The sequence below is a fragment of the Rana temporaria genome, chromosome 4 (assembly GCF_905171775.1).
Source record: "Rana temporaria chromosome 4, aRanTem1.1, whole genome shotgun sequence".
Taxonomy (NCBI): domain Eukaryota; kingdom Metazoa; phylum Chordata; class Amphibia; order Anura; family Ranidae; genus Rana; species Rana temporaria.
In genome coordinates, this window is record NC_053492.1 from 44,633,404 (window position 1) to 44,655,800 (window position 22,397).

General features: G+C 44.3%; 1 protein-coding gene across 2 annotated transcripts in view; it reads right to left on the reverse strand.

Annotated features, from left to right (window-relative positions):
• The window catches only part of PAQR8 (progestin and adipoQ receptor family member 8), a 119,598-nt gene that overhangs the window by 66,603 nt on the left and 30,598 nt on the right, over positions 1–22,397 (reverse strand). For both annotated transcript variants that reach the window (XM_040348346.1, XM_040348345.1), the window contains exon 2: positions 18,676–18,821. The gene's annotated coding sequence lies outside the window, so the exon portion shown is untranslated. The remainder of the gene's footprint in view (positions 1–18,675; positions 18,822–22,397) is intronic.

A 22,397-nucleotide genomic window follows, 5' to 3' on the forward strand; every position in this document is an offset into this window, starting at 1 on the left:
ACACATATAGAAACTAGACAAGACCCTCCTCAAAAGGATCAATCTAGAAAAACAGACCGAGATAAGAAACAGAAACATCCCAGTGGTCAGACTCCACGCAACTCATGGAGGAAACACTCTGAGGCAGTGGCCACTCCCCAACAAGGTTGGAAGAAAACAAAAAATCGGAAAAATAAAAGACCACATAGCAACTGGAATAAAAATAACCAAGGACATAAAGATGCAAGAGATCCACAATACGAACGAGGAAGAAGTCCTGAATACCCTGACAGACAATATGACAATCGAGACTATAGAGGAGACCAGCCATACTACCCTGGAACGTATAGAAGGAGCCCAGGACGGGACCACTATTACGAACAAAGAGAAAGACATGGCCCGCCACCTCTACTACCTAGACCAAGAGATAGGAGTCCAGTGTACTATTACAGTCAATACGTTCCCCCAAGAGAGTCTCGAGATTGGTATAGAGAAGATAGAAGGGCCCCGGAGTATCGCTATGAGGAAGGATATAGCAGATCTTTTTTAGATCGGGACAAAATCTACCACCCCCCAAGAAAAGCAGAGGAAATGAAGCAGAGAAGCCCCCCAAGAAAAGAGGATGCAGGGCAGGAAAAAGAAAACAAGAAAGAAACAGAGAGAAACTGAGAATAATAGGAGAAGGGATTTTTAATCTGACTGATATACCACTGACCCAAGAAGAAATTTCAGTATTAGATAAAGGACTAAAATACGCACCAGTCAGGAACTTGGATAAATTTCAGACCTACATAAACATTGAAAAATATGTTAGGAAACTGAACATTAAAAAATATATGACTGGCAAGACCTTTAAACCTGCTGGAAGAGAAAACGACACAGTGGTTCATAGTCAACTAAGAAACAAATCCACCTTCAACCCAAAAGTAAAAGATGGGAAACATATAGAAGTTTTTAGAAATATGGTGACAAATGAAATCAAACAACTAGTGATCAAGAAAATCGAGGAACCCAAATCCATGAAGATTGGCATCAAGAAACTTAGAGCCAATAAAGATCTTGTGATCCGGCCTTCAGACAAAGGTGGAGGAATAGTATTACTGACCACGGAACAATATCATATAGGGATGCTTAAACTCCTTAACGACACAGAGACCTACAGTCCAATGTTAAGTAATCCGATGTTCAAATGGAGAAAAGAACTTGAACAAGTTATACATCTGGGTCTTAAAAAAGGAGTCCTGGATAAGAAAGAGGCCAAATATTTGATCCCCGAAGCTTGCAGGACCCCCATCATCTACGCCCTACCGAAGATCCACAAAGATAAAGTAAACCCTCCTTTCAGACCCATTGTCAATGGCATAGATTCAATAACAGCTAGACTTGGCCAATACATAGACCGTTACCTACAACAGGCCGTGCAGCATACACGCGCATATCTAAAGGACACAAAAGAAATGCTGCAACTGTTAGCCGGACTGAATGACAGCGGACCTTTACTAATGGCCACGGCCGATGTCTCTTCATTGTATTCAATCATTCCTCACCACCTAGCCTGTGACGCCACCAAATGGGGACTTCGGAATTTCACCGACCTTCCCTGTGTACAAAGGAAGTACATCATCAAATGTTTAGACTTTTGTCTAAAACATAGTCACCTATGGTACAACGACCAGTTTTACCAACAACGGACTGGAGTGGCGATGGGGGCAAAATTTGCCCCGAGCGTGGCAGGACTTTTCATGTCCCAATGGGAGGAAGAAGGGGTATTTACACATCAATCTACAGATCTTTTGCTATATAAAAGATATATTGATGACATTTTCATCCTGTGGAGAGGCGACCACCAATCATTGGTGACCTTCCTGGAGAATTTAAATAAAAATACCAGAAATATCAAACTTACGTGGCAAATTGAAGAACAAAACATAGCCTTTCTAGATCTAGAAATATCCAGGAACAATGCAACCTTCGATACCAAAACCTTTTTCAAGAGTGTGGACAGAAACAGCTACCTCCCCCTCACCAGCTGCCATCATAAGAACTGGCTTTTTAATATTCCGAAAGGTCAACTAATGCGCCTACGACGCAATTGCACCAAGCAGGATGTTTTCCAGGAACAAGCGAAACAGCTAGGTGATAGATTCGTGCAGAAGGGGTACAATAAGACACACATCGAGCAAAAGATAGAAGAGGTATCCAGAATTCCCAGAGGAAAACTTTTGGAAAACAAAATTCCTACAAGCAGACAAGATGTAGTACCTATTGTATTGGACTATAATATACAACACAAGAAAATTGAAAAAGTTATTCAAAGACATTGGCATATCCTCAAAGGTGACAAAGACCTACGAGATGTATTACCTGACAAACCAAGGTTTATATACAAGAGAGCCCCCACTTTGAGGGACCAACTAGTGAAGAGCGTCATTAACCCACCCAAGAAACAGTTCACATTTTTCACTGGAAAAGGTTTCTTCCCATGCAAGAGATGTTATGCTTGCATGCATACTAAACGTCCAAATAAAAAGGTGTCTACTTTTAAGTCTAATAGCAATAACACGGAGTATGAAATAAGAGACTTCATTGGCTGCAACACAGAAGGTGCAGTATATGTACTCGAATGCAGCTGCGGACTTCAATATATAGGCCGCACGAAGAGACTCCTACGGATACGTATTAAAGAACACGTGAAAAATATAGAAAAAGGGTTCGCCAATCACAGTGTATCTCGCCACTTTGCCAAAGTTCATCATAAAGACCCCTCACATCTGAAATTTTGGGGGATAGTCCCATATTCTAGACCATGGCGGGGGGGCCATAAAGTTAGGGCACTCAGCCAACTAGAATCGAAATACATCTACAATATGGATACTTTCACACCCAGAGGCCTCAATATCGAGTTCGATCTGAACTGCTTCCTAAGTGACTTCTAGATCCTTTGCTCTATCCTACATTATTCTGTTCATGTTGGGTTAACCTTATGCACTTATCTATCCTACCTAGACCTGCTGTGCGTCATGTGCTGCTCCTATGGTTATTATACCATTACAGCCCCTTTCACACCAGGTGTCACACATTCTGTGCCTCACCGAATACATCATCCCACATACACCGGTTGTGTGTCAGGTACAGATCCATCTAGTTGTTACAGCATCAAAGCCCCTTTCACACCAGATGTTATATACTCCGGACTTTAACATCTGGATTTCTCCGACTACTTCACCATTCCCTATTTGGGTTCCTATTGTCCACCCCCTTTTATATGTTCGTTAACATATATTATATATGTATTTTAAACAATATATTTTTTTTTTATGTTCCTTAAACACTCTGCACAGCACATCTGCCACCGTGCCGCCGGCCAATGCGGTGTTTTGGCTTTGCGGCCTGATGGCACTCTGCAACACCATGCACGATAGCACATCATTTTTTGCAATATGTGTCCCCATTTCGACCGCCCCTATGGGCGTTCCATTGGACTCCCACTCTCAGAGTGTTGGGATCGTGCACATATAACAATTACTCTTCCCAGTAATTTATTTTAAAAGCTTCCCTCTCCGCTCTATTTGAAACCAATCGGTTTTTTATACATTTATATTTTCCATTTTTTATACTTTTATTATCTTCCCTTGTGGACACTTGCCCATGTCACTTGCCAACCGATGCCTGCTCCGGCTCAACACCCCTGATTACCCCGTCTCTGTCCCGTCTGTTCCACTGAGCGGAGACTAATACAAGAGAGGAGACTCAGGGAAAATGGCGCCGGCGCGGCACTCGCCAATATATGGCATAGACTTCAATAAAATGGCCGCTGCCAGTCCTATTACCCAGACGTTATTTAAACAGGACCCAGTACTCTAGTTAACCATCCCCTGATGAAGTCACGTGATGTGACGAATACGCGTCGGGAATACAGAGTACACACCAGGAGCAGTACCTGACGGACAGTGGACGAGCGCGGCGCTCGTAGCTACGGAACCGCCTGTAAACTGCCCTATGTGAGTCTTTTATTTTTAACACTTGTTTTAATAAATTCATTTTTTGCCTGGTTCACGCGATGTGCCCCCCCTCTCCTTTCTATCCCTGCCTATTTGTCTCATCACGAGCGGACGGTTCCATTCGATGCTGAGAGGAAACTGGCAGTAGTAGGAAGATTGGAATACGAGTTCGGCGCTCGTGGAGATAGGCACACGCCCCTTATACATCACTGTAAGTTGTGTAAGTGGACAATTAGCCACCCCTGACTGTGGAAATTCTGTCTCCTTGCTGTTTGCAAGAAGTCCAAGCAACAACATTTGTATCGCTGTCTTTATATGTATGCACCGAGACTATAACAAGCAAATATACATTCAACAACTAGCTGGTACAGTGACTGATTTGAGCTTATACGTGAGTAGAGAGGTAAGCCATTTGATTCACTACTGGTGAAGGGTGCACGGTGTGTGGACCTACCTGATCACACACCACGACTCACTGGAGTTTGGTATCCCCCACACTTAACCACTTACCTACTCATCAGTCAATCTCCATTTTCCTTGTTTTTTGACTGTTTCTCACCATTGCTCATTGGATTCTACCACTATCATTTGGGCTTCGCCCACTCTATTTGTTGATTTTCTCCACTCACCTCACAAGTTCATTTGTTTGTAATATTCACTTATCAGTGACAAGAGTTTTTTATGTGTTTTTCGCCACACCTGTCAGGCCAGACCACACCTATTTTCTTTTTATTGTGGGTCACCCTTACTGTGTTTATATACTTATTATCCCACTGACCCACGGATTTCCGATCACTCACCCCACACCCCTCTCCTTGCCACCCCCCCCAGTCCAGGTTTCCTACAGCGCAGACACTTTCACACTTTACACATTCAATTTTGCCTGTCTTGAGAGGACAACACCCCTGTTGTTTGCTGCAGTATCCACGTCCATCCACCCCATCGCCATCCATCTGGCCCACTCTCCCTCACCCATATCCTACACAGCGCAGGAGTCCACCCAACACATTAACTGGTCCTTTGTTTAGAAAGTTTGGAGACCCCCTGCTATATGGCTCTTGCTGCCCCTCTGAAAAGAAATCTATGATGGTTTACTTTTCAGGGGGCAATAGAGCATTGGCTGCCAGGCATCCAGGAAGCGATACTGCCATCTCCTGAATTCACCTTTTTTTTTTACAGTTGAATGGGCATTTTATATATTATTACCACCCACAACTGTGAGCTAAGCATTTGGCTTGTGTTTTTTGGCGCAGCCCCATTCACTTGAATGGGTCATGTTTAGCTGCGGTACTGCCATTGAACGCGACAGGGGTGTCATGTTTGCCACAGTCATGGCCTATGTACAGCCTTAAAGCGGGAGTTCACCCAAAAATCAACTTTCTGCAGTTAGATCCAGCATCCTGCTGACATCTGCAGTATGCTGGTCTTTTTTTTTTTTGGTACTTATCGTTTCAGCAGTAATTCTTCTATGCCTCAGAGCGGGGATTACTTCCTGGTATAGGCGTTCCCTTCAAGACAAGCAAGTTGATTGACAGCCTTCGATAGCGCATCACGGCTTCCGAAGATACACGAGTGACGCTCGTCAATTTACGGCGCCTGCGCAGTCAGCTCTACATGGCAGGCGCCGTAAACAGCCAAGTGTCACCTCGGCTGTTTTCGGAAGCCGCAACGCGCTATCGAAGGCCGCCAATCAACTTGCTTGCCTTCGGGAACGCCCATTCCCCGAAGGATTCCCAGCTCGGAGCCATAGAAGAAATACGGCTATAACGATAAGTACCAAAATAAAAAAAACAAGACCAGCATACTGCAGATGTCAGCAGTATGCTGGATCTAACTGCAGAAAGTTGATTTTTGGGTGAACTCCCGCTTTAAATAACTGCAGGTTATGATTTAGGTGGGTGCTCAGGGGGTGCAAAAACCACAGCTTAAAAGATTGTTTTTACCACTCCTCACCCACCCATATCAGCGGGGCCTATGGTTAAATGTTTGTTGATGCCTGATCATCAAGCCTAATGTAGTGACTGGACTACCCTTACTAGAAAGCTGGTAACCGAGAAGGACATTGGGAAAGGAGATAAATTTCACTGCTAATGGCGGGATCTTTCTCTTGAGACACCGGACCTGAGGCTACAGGAGTAAGAGGCTAGGCTCCTCTGGTCGGTGTGAGTGGAAGCTGTGGCCTGGTCGGTGCGTGGCCTGGTGAGCAGGTTTACAGCAAGGAGAAGTTAAAGTAGATGAGTGGATGTATGGAGTGGGCTGGAAGGTGGAGTAGATGAGCCGGTGTATAGCAAGGAAAGGGTAAAAAAAGATGAGCATTTATATACCGTATTTTCCGGCGTATAAGACGACTTTCTGGATGCAAAAAAATGCATCCAAAGTCGGGGGTCGTCTTATACGCCGGGGATGGTCTCCGTGCTGCCAGCGTCAATGATTTAAAAGACGCTCCTTCTCTTCAGAGTGTTCTGTGATAGGCGGAACACAAATCTTCCCAGCAGCGCCTCTGTTCTGTGTTCCTCCTATCACAGATGCCTTCTCATCCTCGGACAAGATGAGAAGACGTCTGTGATAGGCAGAACACAGAACAGAGGCGCTGCTGGGAAAATTTGTGTTCCGCCTATCACAGAACACTCTGAAGAGAAGGCGCGGCTTTAAAATCATTGACGCTCGCAACACGGAGACTGTCACCGCCTGCAGGTCTATTAAGAAAAAAGTGAGTGATTGCAGTGATTGCACTGGGGGGAAAGTTCAGGCACATTGGGGGCAAGTGATGACACAGTGAGGGGCAAGTGATGGCACAGTGAGGGGCAAGTGATGGCACAGTGGGGGCAAGTGATGGCATAGTGGGGCAAGTGATGGCACAGTGAGGGGCAAGTGATGGCACAGTGAGGGGCAAGTGATGGCACAGTGGGGGCAAGTGATGGCACAGTGAGAGGCAAGTGATGGCACAGTGAGGGGCAAGTGATGGTACAGTGAGGGGCAAGTGATGGCACAGTGAGGGGCAAGTGATGGCACAGTGGGGGCAAGTGATGGCACAGTGCGGGCATGTAATGTAATGGCACAGTGAGGAATGTAATGTAATGGCACAGTGAGATTTGAAAAATCCTGTTTCTGTCAGCAGTTCTGGCTACCCCTCAGCTTCCAGAAAGACTAATAAGAAGGGGGTAAATTTTTCCAGGAAAATTAGGGGGTCGTCTTATACGCCCAGTCGTCTTATACGCCGGAAAATACGATAGTAAGGGAGAAGGTGGAGGAGTTTAAAAGATGTATATTGAGGGGGAAGATGGAGGGGATGAGCAGATGTATAGTAAGGTAGGGTGACCAGACATCCCCGATTTCCGGGGACAGTCCCCGGATTGGATTTGGACAGGGACTGGGGCAATTTCAAAGACAGTCTGTGCAAAATTAAAAAAACGAAATCAGAATTACACAACCCAGGCCTACTAGCTTAGGGGATGTTTTGTTTTCTATTATCTGTGCCCCTTTCTGATGATCATGTGCTGGTCGGAGTAGAGTCGAAGTGGAGGGAATATTTCTTCCCGGCCAGCCGTCTGCCTGCTTATCTCCTTGCCTTCCCTGGTGAAGTGATCTTCCTCCGCTCCCCACCCAGTAGTAGCCAGGGCCCAGAGAGTGAGACTTGACAGGCTGTGAGGCGGGCGGCGACAGACAGAGAGTCGCTGATTGCCGCCATTATTAGTAAAAATAAAATAAGTCCCCGAATTTAATTTAAAAAAATCTGGTTACCTTATAGTAAGGACAAGGTGAATGAGATGAGCTGATGTATGATGTGGGGTGGAAGGTGGAGGAGATAAGCAGGTGTATAGAAAAGAGAAGTTGAAGGAAATGAGCAGATGTACAGTATAGTGAGGCGGAAGGTGGAGGAGAATAGCAGGTTTAATGCAAAAAGAAGGTGAAGAAGATGATGACGAGAGACGAGGTGAAGGAGATGAGTAGGCATATAGCATTGAGAAGGTGTTCCAAGAGGAGGAGAGTGGGTTAGGATAGATCTGCAGATAGGGCAAAAAGGGTAAGCACACTTTGTTTTAAAATGCATTTACCATTTAATTCTGCCTCTGCCCTTGATTCCAAGTAACCAAACTCCCAAAATTTTGAAATGAAAATTCGAATTTTCGACCATCCTACTAGATAACATGCAAGGGCATTGGTGAGCGGAAGCTGTGAAAGAATTAGAGATCTGTCTGCTTTGACAACCTCTGTGAAAAGACAATTGAGTTTTGTTCATTTTAATTTATTTGCTTTGGTACGGATAACAAACTGAACCGACACCTCAGCAAGAACATGAGGTCACCCTCCATTTACATAGAGACAATAGATTATTTTGTATTGCTGTTTAGCAAAGCTTCACTGCCAACGTAACCTTGTGTGCAAACACAGAAAAGGGAACAAACAGCATCATGGGTACAAAAGGCTATTTTTTTTACATGTAAAATCAAATTTAAATATGTCTAAAGCCAAAATCTATTTTGTATAGAGTAGGGAATAGTTAAAAACCGTATCAGGATTTTTTGCCAACTGTGTCCCAATCAGTGTTAATTTCGTCGACTAAAACATTTTAGTTGACTAAATAAAAAAATTTTTAGTCGACTAAATGAGAATTATTTTAGTCGACTAAAATGTGACTAAAACTAAAATGCCATTTTAGTCAAAAGACTAAAATGGGACTAAAACTAAAATGCCATTTTAGTCAAAAGACTAAGCCTAAAACTAAATTAAAATTTGACTTCAAAATTAACACTGGTCTGTAGTGCATGTTCATACCGCAATACCATAAGTAATAACATATTCGATTGTTCACTCCAGCAGTATATAATGAGTTTGGAAATTGTAGAGAAATGTTAACAAATGCATTACAATTTAATTACACCCATTCGATTTTAGACTACTAAAATTAGTTTTTGTCAACTAAAATGTACTGGAGATTCTTTCGACTAATACGATTAAAATTAAAACAATTGCAGAAGACTAAAATGGGACTAAAACCAAAATGCCATTTTAGTCCTAAGACTAATGCCTTGTACACATGACCGAGATTCCCGACGGGAAAAGATCCATCGGAAATCCCCGGGGGAAAACAGAAACTGCTCGGTAACTTTTCCCCCGTACATAGGAGAGGTTTTCCCGTTGGGAAAACTCAGATGAGAGCTTTGGTCGGGAATCCTGGCCTTGTGTATGCTCCATCGCAGTTTTTCCCATAGGAGCTGCTTCTCTTTTTTTGTCCTGCAATTTTTGGGCAGTTTTCCCATCGGAAAAACTGCGACGAGCATACACAGGGCTGGGATTTCCGGCCCAAAAGCTCTCCTCGCAGATTTCCTCTTGGGAAACCCGGTCGTGTGTACGAGGCATAAGACTAAAACGAATTTGAAATTTGCTGCCAAAATTAACACTGGTCCCAATTAAGAGATTTTTCTTCACTCTCTGTTCTGTACACACAACAAGAAGTGAAATGAAATGTATCCAAAGTGAAGTTAATCTACGCTTAGACAATAGTCACTGGAACAAGTGTCCCCCACCAAAAGATTTTCCCTCTATTCCTTTTCTGGTGACAACTCAAAATGTTGGAATTTCCCTCACACTTAAAGGGGTTGTAAAGGTATTTTTTTTTTTTTTATATAACAGACATACCATACTTACCTCTACTGTGCAGTTTGTTTTGCACAGAGTGGCCCCGATCCTCGTCTTCTGGGGTCCCTCTGCGACTGTTTCAGCTCCTCCCCGCAAGAGCTAACCCCCTTTTGGGAAGCACTCTCCCAAGGGGGTTAGCTTGCGGGCGCGCTCCCATGTGATACAGTGGCGGACATAGCCGCCAGGTGTATCACTCTGCCCGCCCCCCGGCACGCCTCGTCATTGATTTGATTGACAGCAGCAGGAGCCAATGGCTGTGCTGCTATCAATCTCCAATGAAGAGCCGCCTCAAGCTGGGGGAAACCATCGCGGGATCGCGCCAAGGAGTTTCGTGGCTGAGGTAAGTAAAACGAGAGGGCTGGGGGGCCCGAGAGTGCAAGGTGTTTTTTCACCTTAATGCATAGGATGCATTAAGGTGAAAACACTCGAAGCTTTACAATCCATTTAATGGTAATGGTCATCAGGTCAAAAACAGATGATCTCCCAATAGCATACACAGACAGCCATATACTGTACATACACAAACATAAAAAAAAAGGTTTTTCCTTTACATAAACTTTCAATAATGATTGTATGTATGTACTACATTCATGTAACAATTTACTCCTCAGGTCTGAGGTGGCCTGCCTTCTTCCTTTGCTACGCGAAGGCTTTGGATAAGTTCTTCAATGCAGAGGTTGTGAGACGCCCCGTACACAAGAGAATTCATTGGCATTTAAACAAAGACATTATAAGAACCCCTGTGGAATTACATCAATTCCACATACCTGTAAGGACGTCCTATTCCCCAAAGGTTCAAAGTTTATGTTGTGCTATCCGTGCAGGCGCTGCTGAATAGAATGGGTCCTCTCTTCTTTGCCCTGACCTTCCCAAGGGCATCAGCTCCTCAGAAACACCAGGTTGAATGTAAAAGCAAGTAAACACAGTGAAGCATGATAACTAATTCCGATTACCCAGTAATAGTGCTATATCAAAAGTAAAGTTGATAACCAAGAAAATGCCAATAAATTATAAATGGCGATAACACACATCAGCATACAAAATGGCTAACAGTTAGGCTAAGCATGAATTGACACATAGGCCCGGATTCACAAAGCACTTGCGCCGACGTATCTCAAGATACGCCGACGTAAGTACAAATGTGCGCTGTCGTATCTATGCGCCGACCCACATACTAAGATACGCCTGAAAATAGGCTTCCTACGACCAACGTAACTTGCCTACCCCGTTGTATCGTGGGCGCATATTTACGATGGGCGCATTTGACGCTCCCATTGATTTTCTATGCAAATATGCAAATGAGGGAGATACGCCGATTCACGAACGTACTTGCGCCCGGCGCATAATATACGCGGTTTGCGTAAGTCGTACGTCCGGCGTAAAGTTATTCCCCATATATGAGGCGCAACCCATGCAAAGGTATGGACCAGGGAACACAAGCCGTCGTATCTTTTGTCGTTTACGTTGTACGTGAATATGACTAGGCGTAGGTTACGTTCACGTCGTAGGCAGTGATCCGTCGTATCTTAGGGAGTAGTTCCGACGTGATTCTGAGCATGCGCACTGGATGCGTCCACAGGACGGCACATGCGCTGTTCGTTATTCGTATCTTTATGGCGCTCGGCCCATCATTTGCATGGGGTCACGCCTCATTTGCATGGCTCACGCCCACTTCCACTCACGAGGACTTACGCCTAAGAAACCCAGCGCAGATTTGGTGGCAAGTGCTTTGTGAATCCAGTGCTTGCTTCTCTGCGCTGCGTCGGCGTAGCGTAAAGAAGATATGCTACGGCGGCATATATATGCGCCGATGTATGTGAATCCGGGCCATAACGTCCAAGTTAGCTTAAGCAGTAGCAGCGCCACCTAAAGTGCAACAATGAGCAGCAATGAAACTTGATCTAATAAATTGTTGGGACTATACTTCTAGGCTATTCCTAAACTGACTGGGTAGGCAATGTCCATAGAAATTAAGGAAATAGAAGAAGGGAACAAAGGGGACATGCTAGGTGATTTTTAAGGGAGGGGCAATCCTTTGTTTGGTTCTGCTGGCTATCGTTGGGGCCCTTTAAAAAATGCTTGTGCACTTAATAACAGTTTTAGTAAACCAGCTTGTAGTACAAGTGTGGTACGCCCAGCCCCATTCACGTACGACTTACGTAAACGACATAAAATACGACGGCTTTTCTGACGTTTCAGACGTCCATACCTTAACATGACTTACCCCTGCTTTATGAGGGGTAAACTTACGCCGGACGTACGCCTTACGTAAACGGCGTAGCTTACTGCGACGGGCGCAAGTACGTTCGTGAATCGGCGTATCTAGCTCATTTACATATTCGACACGTAAATCAACGGAAGCGCCCCTAGCGGCCAGCGTAAATATGCACCCAAGATACGACGGTGTAGGAGACTTACGTCGGTCGTATCTTGCCAAAATTCAGGCGTTTCTGCTTTTCTGAATAAGCGTATAGATACGACGGCGCACATTTGGACTTACGACGGCGTATCTGGAGATACGTTGTCGTAAGTCCTTTCTGAATCCCGGCCAATGGGGGCAGGGTATGACATGTAGTTTGATGAAGGAATCACCTCCCTGTTTGTAAGAGAAGTGTCAGTGCGCTCCGGGCACACAGGTGCACGCACATGCGCACAAGGAACTCAGTAGTTCGCAGACACGCCCACGCTTTCCTTTGGCGCCAGATGGCCTATTTAAGGGGCACACCGACCCCAGTCTAATGCTGATGGATTTCAGCTGTTCCTGTACCTGTATCCTGTTGTTTACCTGCCTGTCACCTGTTACTGAACCTTGGCTGTCCCTGACCCTGCTGCTGGACTTCGCTACACTTCTGATTATCGGTTCCTGATCTCGGCTCCCTACTTTGACCTTGCTCCTGCCTGATGACTTTGTAACTTGCTGCCCGTCTGTTACCAAACCTGGCTATCCGTGTGACTACGCTCCTGTCTCCTGTTTGGCTCTACTCTACTTCCCGGGTATCTGCAACTTCATGTATCATGAATCAGATGTGATCAGAACTGCATGGACTGCAACAGAGGGAACCCAGACGTGTTTTAAGTGAAAATATGATTTATTAAGGATGGTGAAATAATATATTAAAATAACAACCTCCAAAACACTCCAACCAACACCAACAGAAACCACAAATAATAACAGTAATAGGGACAAACCGGAATCACAACAGGGCCAGGCCAGGATCGTCAACGGGAGGTCAGCAGCTGGGGAAAGGGAGCACAAACAGGACAAGGAGGGGATGGATGGATCACAGGGGGAACAGGTATAGGTACAGAGCACAGGGTACAGGATCACAGGATACCAGGTTCAGGTACAGGTTTCAGGTTAGGGCGCAAGAAAGATATCAAGGCAAGGTCTCATTGTCACTGCCAGGTATTTATACACATCTCCTGCAATCAGGCTTAGGTGACGCCTGATCGCAGGAGATGTAGGCCCCACACTGCCAAGAACCCCCCGCTGGTGGACGCCAGCACTGCAGCCCAAGGATCACGTAATACCACCAGGGGAGAGCTCCCCTGGCAGTTCCAGACTGCCAGGAGACACCTGGTGGTGGACCACAGTACTGCACGCCAAATACCAGGCAGTATCACCAGCAGGAGGAACCTTTCTTGACATCGTGCCTGCAACCTCCTGTGACTTGCTGCCTTCCAAGAGTCATCTGCTTCAGGCCATCAGGGCTACATCTGCAGGCACTCTTGTTCCTCTGGTCCCTTGGTTTCTCCTGTCTCCACTCTCAGTGGGACCAGGGCTGGAGATACAAGAGAGGCTGACCTCGTCACTTCAGACTCCGTCCAGGTACGTGACACTGTTATTCTAAGACACAGGATGGAGGGGCGTGACACCGCCAGGGGCTGGCGGAAATCCGACCACACCATGTTATTTCCACAAACTCATAAAGATTTGATTGCAAAGATTTATTTGTACGACAATTTAAAACAGTTTATTGATATTATTTATTTTGTTTTACTCAGTATTCCAAAGGCTGTTTTTTTTTTTTTTTTTTTTTTTTATCCCTGACCTGTCTGGTGTGTTCCTTGACTAGGACTAGAAGCTCCTCCTGCTTATGTTTCCCTGCAGACAGGCTGGGAAATATCTGGGTCATGTGACAGTTGTATATTTATCAGGAAGACGATACTTCGATTTTTTTTTTATATTAAGATAATTACAATGCCATCATCCATATACAAAAATGGACAATGTAAATTAAACAGCGTGTGTTTAGTATCACTCTAGGGGCCCAAAGCTCTAAAACATGCTGCTCACTGCTATCTGGATTGACAATATTGATTATTTTACTGGCCACAAATGAAGAAGAATTTGGCTCAGCTAAGGAAGGCAAAGGAATTATATGTCGCTTCTTCACTGCATGATAAAACCGTAGCTCAACCGCCTGGTATTACCACCCCCTGGCCATAGGTGTGAACTGAGCCGTAGGTTTTACATACTGTATACTTTAAGAGGTTATGTATGTTAACTGTTGTTCTCAGGATACAGATTGGAGTTAAGGTTAAGAGGTACTTTAAGGCCCCGTACACACGACCGAACATGTCTGCTGAAACTGGTCCGACGGACCAGTTTCAGCAGACATGTTCAGTCGTGTGTACGGCCGACCGGACAATTTTCCGGCGGATCGGACAGTTTCCAGCGGACAAATGTTTCTTAGCATGCTAAGAAACATGTCCGCTGGAAGCCTGTCCGTCGGACATGTTCGGTCGTCTGTACAGACTCACCGGACATGTCCGCTCAGCCCCAAGCCCTCGCATGCGTCAAAGTGATTTGACGCATGCGTGGAAGCATTTAACCTTCCAGGGCCGCACACGTCGCCGCGTCATCGTCGCGGCGACGGCGCGGCACGTCACAGCGTATCGTGTCCGGCCGGGTTTCTGTATGATGGTGTGTACAACCATCATACAGAAATCTCCGAGCGGACATGTCCGCTGAAAACGGTCTGGCGGACCATTTTCAGTGGACTGTTCGGTCTTCTGTACGCCGCCTAAGAGGTTAGTCTAAGGCAGCCTTTTTTAACCAGGGTGCTCAGGCACCCTGGGGTGCCTTCAGGTTTCTTCAGGGGTGCCTTCAGGTTTCTTCTGGGGTGCCTTCAGGTTTTTTCAGGGGTGCCCTGGCAAAATGCCTAAAAAATGCCCACAATTGTAAGCAAGCAGCAAGTTGATGAAGCCTGCCTTTTAGTTACATACACAAAGGCACAGGTTTTCATTGTGCACCATTGCAACCTTCCAGCCGCCAGGGTCCTAGCAACCATTGATGCCATCAGCTAATAAGAAGAACATAGGCACTTGCACAACATCCTTATGTGTCCCTCCCCTCCCCCTCTGTCAGTACTGGGATCACATTAGCTGAGTGAGGGAGAAGAGAAACATTGAATTTCTAGTCAGTACCAGTGGGAAAAGGTGTATTTGCTTTGGAAGAAGTCTCCTTTAATGCTGGGTGTCCTATGTGTGTTGATGTTGCTGTGTTATGTAAAACTATTTAGTTTAGTTTTTCACATTATAGAATGAGGTGCCTCGAGAGTGTGCATCATTTTAAAGGGTGAACAAAAAAAAAACGTTGAAAAACACTGGTCCTACGTCAAGGATGAATGTAATTGGCTGGTTTGATGAATGCACCATAATAACACGCACTGCATAAAAGAGCCAATGACAACTATCAACTTTATTAAGACAGAAGCATACCAGACACATAATGATAACTGTCAGTCAGTTTGAGATGATTCAGCAGTTGGGTTAATTATTGTGTTTAGTTACCTCAAGCCTAACTTCAGCCGAACTTTATTTTCATGTTGGATAGACTGAAAAAGGAGTAAACTCTGAGCACAAAAATGTTCATTTAAATACTGCAAGTACAGGGTGGGTCATTTATATGGATACACCTTAATAAAATGGGAATGGTTGGTGATATTAACTTCCTGTTTGTGGCACATTAGTATATGTGAGGGGGGAAACTTTTCAAGATGGGTGGTGACCATGGCAGCCATTTTGAAGTCGGCCATTTTGAATCCAACTTTTGTTTTTTCAATAGGAAGAGGGTCATGTGACACATAAAAAATAATTAGGAATTTCACAAGAAAAACAATGGTGTGCTTGGTTTTAACGTAACTTTATTCTTTCATGAGTTATTCAACTAGTTTCTGACCACTTACAAAATGTGTTCAATGTGCTCTCCAGTGATAATGCGGCGAGTGCTACGCTGTGGGCTCTTGCTGAATGAAGTTAGGACAGCCACTGATGTTTCTTCATTAGACCCCTTTCACACTGGATACGCCTATAGCGGAGCGTTAAAATCGCGATAAATTCACAGTAAAACACCGCTATTTTACCACGAATTTACCGCGATTTTAACACTCCGCTATAGGCGTATCCAGTGTGAAAGGGGTCTAATGAAGAAACATCAGTGGCTGTCCTACCTTCATTCAGCAAGAGCCCACAGCGTAGCACTCGCCGCATGTCACTGGAGAGCACATTGAACACATTTTGTAAGTGGTCAGAAACTTGTAAATAACTCATGAAAGAATAAAGTTACGTTAAAACCAAGCACACCATTGTTGTTCTTGTGAAATTCCCAATAAGTTTGATGTGTCACATGACCTTCTTCCTATTGAAAAAAACAAAAGTTGGATTCAAAATGGCCGACTTCAAAATGGCCGCCATGGTCACCACCTATCTTGAAAAGTTTTCCCCCTCACATATACTAATGTGCCACAAACAGGAAGTTAATATCACCAACCATTCCCATTTTATTAAGGTGTATCCATATAAATGGCCCACCCTGTACAATGCCTTGAAAAAGTATTTGTACCCCTTGAAATTTTCCACATTTTGTTACAACCAAAAACGTAAATTTATTTTATTCGGATTTTATGTGATAGACCAACACAAAGTGGCACATAGTTGTGAAGTGGTTTTTAAAATTGTTTACAAATAAAAGTGTGGCGTGAATTTGTATTCAGCGCCCTTTACTCTGATACCCCTAACTAAAACCTAGTGGAACCAATTGCCTTCAGAAGTCACCTAATTAGTAAATAGAGTCCAATTTAACCTCAGTATAAATACAGCTGTTAGGTGAAGCCCTTAGAGGTTGGTTAGAGAACCTTAGTTTTGTAAATTAAAAGCACAGGTCAGGGGTAAAGTTGTGGGGAAGTTTAAAGCAGGGTTAGGTTATAAAAAGATATCCCAAGTTTTGAACATCTCACAGAGCTCTGTTCAATCCATCATCCGAAAATGGAAAGAGTATGGCACAACTGCAAACCTATCAAAACATGGCCGTCCACCTAAACTGACAAGAAGAGCATTAATCAGAGAAGCAGGCAAGAGGCCCATGGTAACTCTGGAGGAGCTGCAGAGATCCACAGTTCAGGTGGGAGAATCTGTCCACAGGACAACTATTAGTCGTGCACTCCACAAATCTGGCCTTTATGGAAGAGTGGCAAGAAGAAAGCCAATGTTGAAAAAAAGCCATAAAAAAGTCCAGTTTTCGAGTCCAGTCAGTCCAGTTTGCAGTGTGGGGGACACACCAAACACGTGGAAGAAGGTGCTCTGGTCAGATGAGAATGTAAATTTTGGCCTAAAAGCAAATTGCTATGTGTGGTGGAAAATTAACAATGCATATCACCCTGAACACACCATCCCCACCGTGAAACATAGTGGTGGCAGCATCATGGTATGGGGATGATTTTCTTCAGCAGGGACAGGAAAGCTGGTCAGAGTTGATGGGTAGATGAAGCCAAATACAGGGCAATCTTAGAAGAAAACCTGTTAGAGTCTGCAAAAGACTTAAGACTGGTGCAGAGGTTCACCTTCCAGCAGGGAAATGACCCTAAACATACAGCCAGAGCTACAATGTAATGGCTTAAATCAAAGCATATTCGTGTGTTAGAATGGCCCAGTCAAAAATCCAGACCTAAATCCAATAGAAAATCTGTGGCAAGACTTGAAAATTGCTGTTCACAGACGCTCTCCGTCCAATCTGACAGAGCTTGAGCTATGTTGCAAAGAAGAATGGGCAAAAATGCCACTCTCTAGATGTGCAAAGCTAGCAGAGACAACCCCAAAAAGACTAGCAGCTGTAATTGCAGCGAAAGGTGGTTCTAGTATTTGCTCAAGGGGGAGGGCTAAATACAAATGCACGCCACACTTTTCAGATTTGTATTTGTAAAGAATTTTGAAAAACATTTATAATTTTCCTTCCATTTTCACAATTATGTGCCACTTTTGTTGCTCTATCTCATAAAAACCCGATAAAATACATTTACATTTTTGGTTGTAACATGACAAAATGTGGAAAATTTCAAGGGGTATGAATACTTTTTCAAGGCACTGTAATCGGAGTTCCATAGAATGGGAGAGGCTTGGGAAAAGTCCTGGAGGCGAGCATGGGAGGAGGTGACACGGGAGCTATAGAGCAGGAGGTCTTGGGCGGAACTAAGACAATGATCTGGTTGGTATTTTGAGGCTAGGTTAGTGATGTAGCTCGGGGCTGAGTTGTCCGTGGCTTTGTAAGTTCTCGTTATTATTTTGAATTTAATTTGTTGGGTGAGTGGAAGCCAATGGTGGAATTGGCAGAGAGGGGTAGCAGACACTGAGCTGCTGGTAAGATGGATGAGCCTGGTGACAGCAAGATTCATAATGGACTGACGGGAAGATAGTCTATGTAAGGGTAAATCAATGAGAAGTGAGTTGCAGTAGTCGAGATGAGAAATGACCAGAAAGTGAACTAGGAGTTTTGTGGTGCCATTGGTTAGAAAGGGGCGTATTTTGGAGATGTTGTGGAGGTTGAAGTGGCAAGATTTGAAAAGTGATTTTAATGTGGGGCCTAAAGGATAATTTAGAGTCCAGGATTACACCTAGAATCTTGGCATGCGGGGATGGGCTGAAAGTAGTGCCATCAATCTTGACAGAGAAATCAGGAGAAGGAGAACATGGGGAAGGGGCAATATATTACATATAAAATACTCATATCAGGAATTCAACTTTAAATGCTCTTAGAGGGCTAATGTGTTATACTTACTGTATTCTTCACTCTTTCCTTTTCTCCAATGATCTGGGTTGTGGTTGGGCCCTCACGTACACTGCCGGGCTATTGGTTCTGCATCGTCTTTGAAGATGAAAGCGTGTGACCTCTGGCCGGAGAGGAGCATTCAGCATGGAGGAAGCCTGTTGGAGAGAGGAATAAGGTAAGTATTTAACCCTTGCAGTCATTTTTTTCGGCCCTTTTAATGAACAGTGCCTTGAAAAAGTATTCATACCCCTTGACATTTTCCACATTTTGTCAGGTTACAACCAAAAACATGAATGTATTTTATTGGGTTTTTATGTGATAGACCAACACAAAGTGGAAGAAAAATGATAAATGGTTTTCAAAATGTTTTCAAATAAATGTGTGAAAAGTGTGGCGTGCATTTGTATTCAGCCCTCTTTACTCTGATACCGATAACTAAAATCTAATGGAACCAATTGCCTTCAGAAGTACCCTAATTAGTAAATAGAGTCCACCTGTGTGTAATTTAATCTCAGTATCAATACAGCTGTTCTGTGAAGCCCTCAGGTTTGTTAGAGAACCTTAGAGAACCAACAGCATCGTGAAGGCCAAGGAATACACCAGACAGGTTAGGGATAAAGTCATGGAAAAGTTTAAAGCAGGGTTAGGTGATAAAAAAAACATCCCAAGCTTTGAACATCTCATGGAGCACTGTTCAATCAATCATCTGAAAATTTAAAGAGTATGGCACAACTGCCAACCTACCAAGAGATGGCCATCCACCTAAACCAACAGGCCGGGAAAGGAGAGCATTAATCAGAGAAGCAGCCAAGAGGCCCATGGTAACTCTGGAGGAGCTGCATAGATTCACAGCTCGGGTGGGAGAATCTGTCCACAGGACAACTATTATGCCGCGTACACACGATCGGTCAAACCGATGAGAACGATCTGATGGACCGTTTTCATCGGACCAAACCGATCGTGTGTGGGCCCCTTCGGTTATTTATCCATAGGTTAAAAAAAGCAATCTTGTTTTAAATTTAACTGATGGATACCTAACCGATAGAAAAAAAACAATCGTTTGTAGGCACGTCCATCGGTTAAAAATCCAGGCAGGCTCAGAATCAAGTCGAAGCATGCTTGGAAGCATTGAACTTCGTTTTTTTCAGCACGTCATTGTGTTTTACGTCACCGCGTTCTGACACGATCGTTTTTTCAACCGATGGTGTGTAGGCACGACTGACCATCAGTCAGCTTCATCGGTTAACCGATGAAAACGGTCCATCAGACCGTTCTCATCGGATGGACCGATCGTGTGTACGTGGCATAAGTCGTGCTCTCCACAAATCTGGTCTTTATGGAAGAGTGGCAAGAAAAAAGACATTGTTGAAAGAAAGTCATAAGAAGTCCAATTTGCAGTTTGCAAGAAGCCATGTGGAGGCCACAGCAAATATGTGGAAGAAGGTGCTTTGGTCAGATGAGACCAAAACTGAACTTTTTGGCTTAAAAGCAAAACGCTACATGTGACAGAAAAGTAACACTTCACATCACCCTGAACACACCATCCCCACCGTGAAACACGGTGGTGGCAGCATCATGTTGTGGGGATGCTGTTCTTCAGCAGGGAGGGACAGGGAAACTAGTCAGAGCTGAAGAAAAGATGGATGGAGCCAAATACAGGGACATTTTTAAAGAAAAACTGTTATGCCTCGTACACACGTCTGTGTTTTCCGACGGGAAAACTGCAAGGAGAGCATTTGGCCGGGCCCTAGCAGTTTTTCCGACAGGAAAACTGACAAAATCTGCCAGCAAAAAAAAAAGAGAACCAGCTCTCTTTTTTCCCGTCGGTATTCCCGACTGACTTTTCCCGTCGGAAATCCCGAGCGTGTGTACGAGGCATCAGAGTCTGCAAAAGACTTGAGACTGGGGTAGAGGTTTGCCTTCCAACAGGACAACGGCCATAAACATACAGCCAGAGCTACAATGGAATGGTTTAGATCAAAGCATATTCATGTGTTAGAATGTCCCAGTCAAAGTCCAGACCTAAATCCAATTGAGAATCTGTGGCAAGACTTGAAAATTGACGCTCTCCATCCAATCTGATAGAGCTTGAGCTATTTTGTGAAGAAGAATGGGCAAGAATGTCACTCTCTAGATATGCAAAGCTCGTAGAGACATCCCCAAAAAGACTGTAATTGCAGCGAAAGATGGTTCTACAAAGTATTGACTCGGGGGGGGGGGGACTCTATTTACTAATTAGGTGACTTCTTAAGGCAATTGATTCCACTAGATTTTAGTTAGGGGTATCAGAGTAAAGGGGGCTGAATACAAATGCACGCCACACTTTTCACATATTTATTTGTAAAAAAATTGAAAACCATTTATCATTTTCCCTCCACTTCACAATTATGTGCCACTTTGTGTTGGTCTATCACATAAAATCCCAATAAAATACATTTATGTTTTTGGTTGTAACATGACAAAATGTGGAACATTTCTAGGGGTCTGAATACTTTTTCAAGGCACTGTACATTTATAATGGAAGGCTGATAAAATGTTGTTGCTCTGATTTCTCTGACATAACACGAAGCTCAATCCAATAAGACAGAAGTTGAAATTAGTCTTCATTAAGGTCCGGCCTGGTTCTCTAGGCCTGCTACCTCTGACTGCTAACATCATTCCTCTCATCTAGCAGTGCAGGATTAATTGCCACAATCACTTCAGCTTTTCCATGCACGTGGCAGCTGTAATCCACACGAGCAGCCTAAAACACGAGTCACCGCTGCAGAAAAGCACAGCAATCTCCTCATAAAAACATAAATATGAATTAGATCTAATTAGTTTTCCTCCGGCTGTGTTGGTGGTTTAGCTGATCGGTTGCTCAAAGAATGCCACTCCGAATGACAGAACGGATTTGACAGAAGAACATGGAGCTTAGCTGGAAAGAAACGTCTTTTGTTTTGGCTTTTTTTTTTTTTACAATTTTGTCTATTTTTCACGTTCCCCTCATACGAGCGGTGAGCAAAATTAATTAGTCTTATTTACCCCCAAATTTCACCATTTTGGCAAAATGCATGAAAGTCTACAGAGAAGATACAATTTAAGTAAATGTAATTTCATCCTCTTTCATTGTTTTTTTCTTTCATCTCAGTGTTAATGATCTTCTCCACCCTCTTTCTGCCACTTCCTGTCAACCTCTACTGGATTTTCTGGACATCATTGCTCTGGACCAGCTTCCTGCCACTGATGATGATGGACCATGTCAACACAATATGTGGCAGCATGGCCGCTTGTAGTCTCTGCCAGGGGGCACGTGTGACAGGGTGACAACACAGGAGCACATTTGGTAGATATAAATAAATAAATGTGCTAAGCTGCAAATGGTAACAACATCTAAGTGCAACCCAAACCAAACAATCAACATGGTGTATCTATTAACCACTACAGATCCGTGCTATAGACAAAAGACGTCTGCAGCGCGGACCTGAAGTGCCGAGTGGACGTCTTTAGAAGTCCTATTGTTTACATTACCCGCGCGCGCCGCTGGGGGGCGCACAGCGGGTAAACACTGTCCCGGCGCATCGTTGGGAAGCCGATGCATGTACCTGGCGGCCGCGATGTCCGCCGGGTACACGCGATCGGCGGGAACACAGCAGGGACGTGGAGCTCTGTGTGTAAACACAGAGCTCCACGTGCTGTCAGAGGAGAGGAGACCGATCTGTGTCCCTTGTACATAGGGACACAGAATCGGT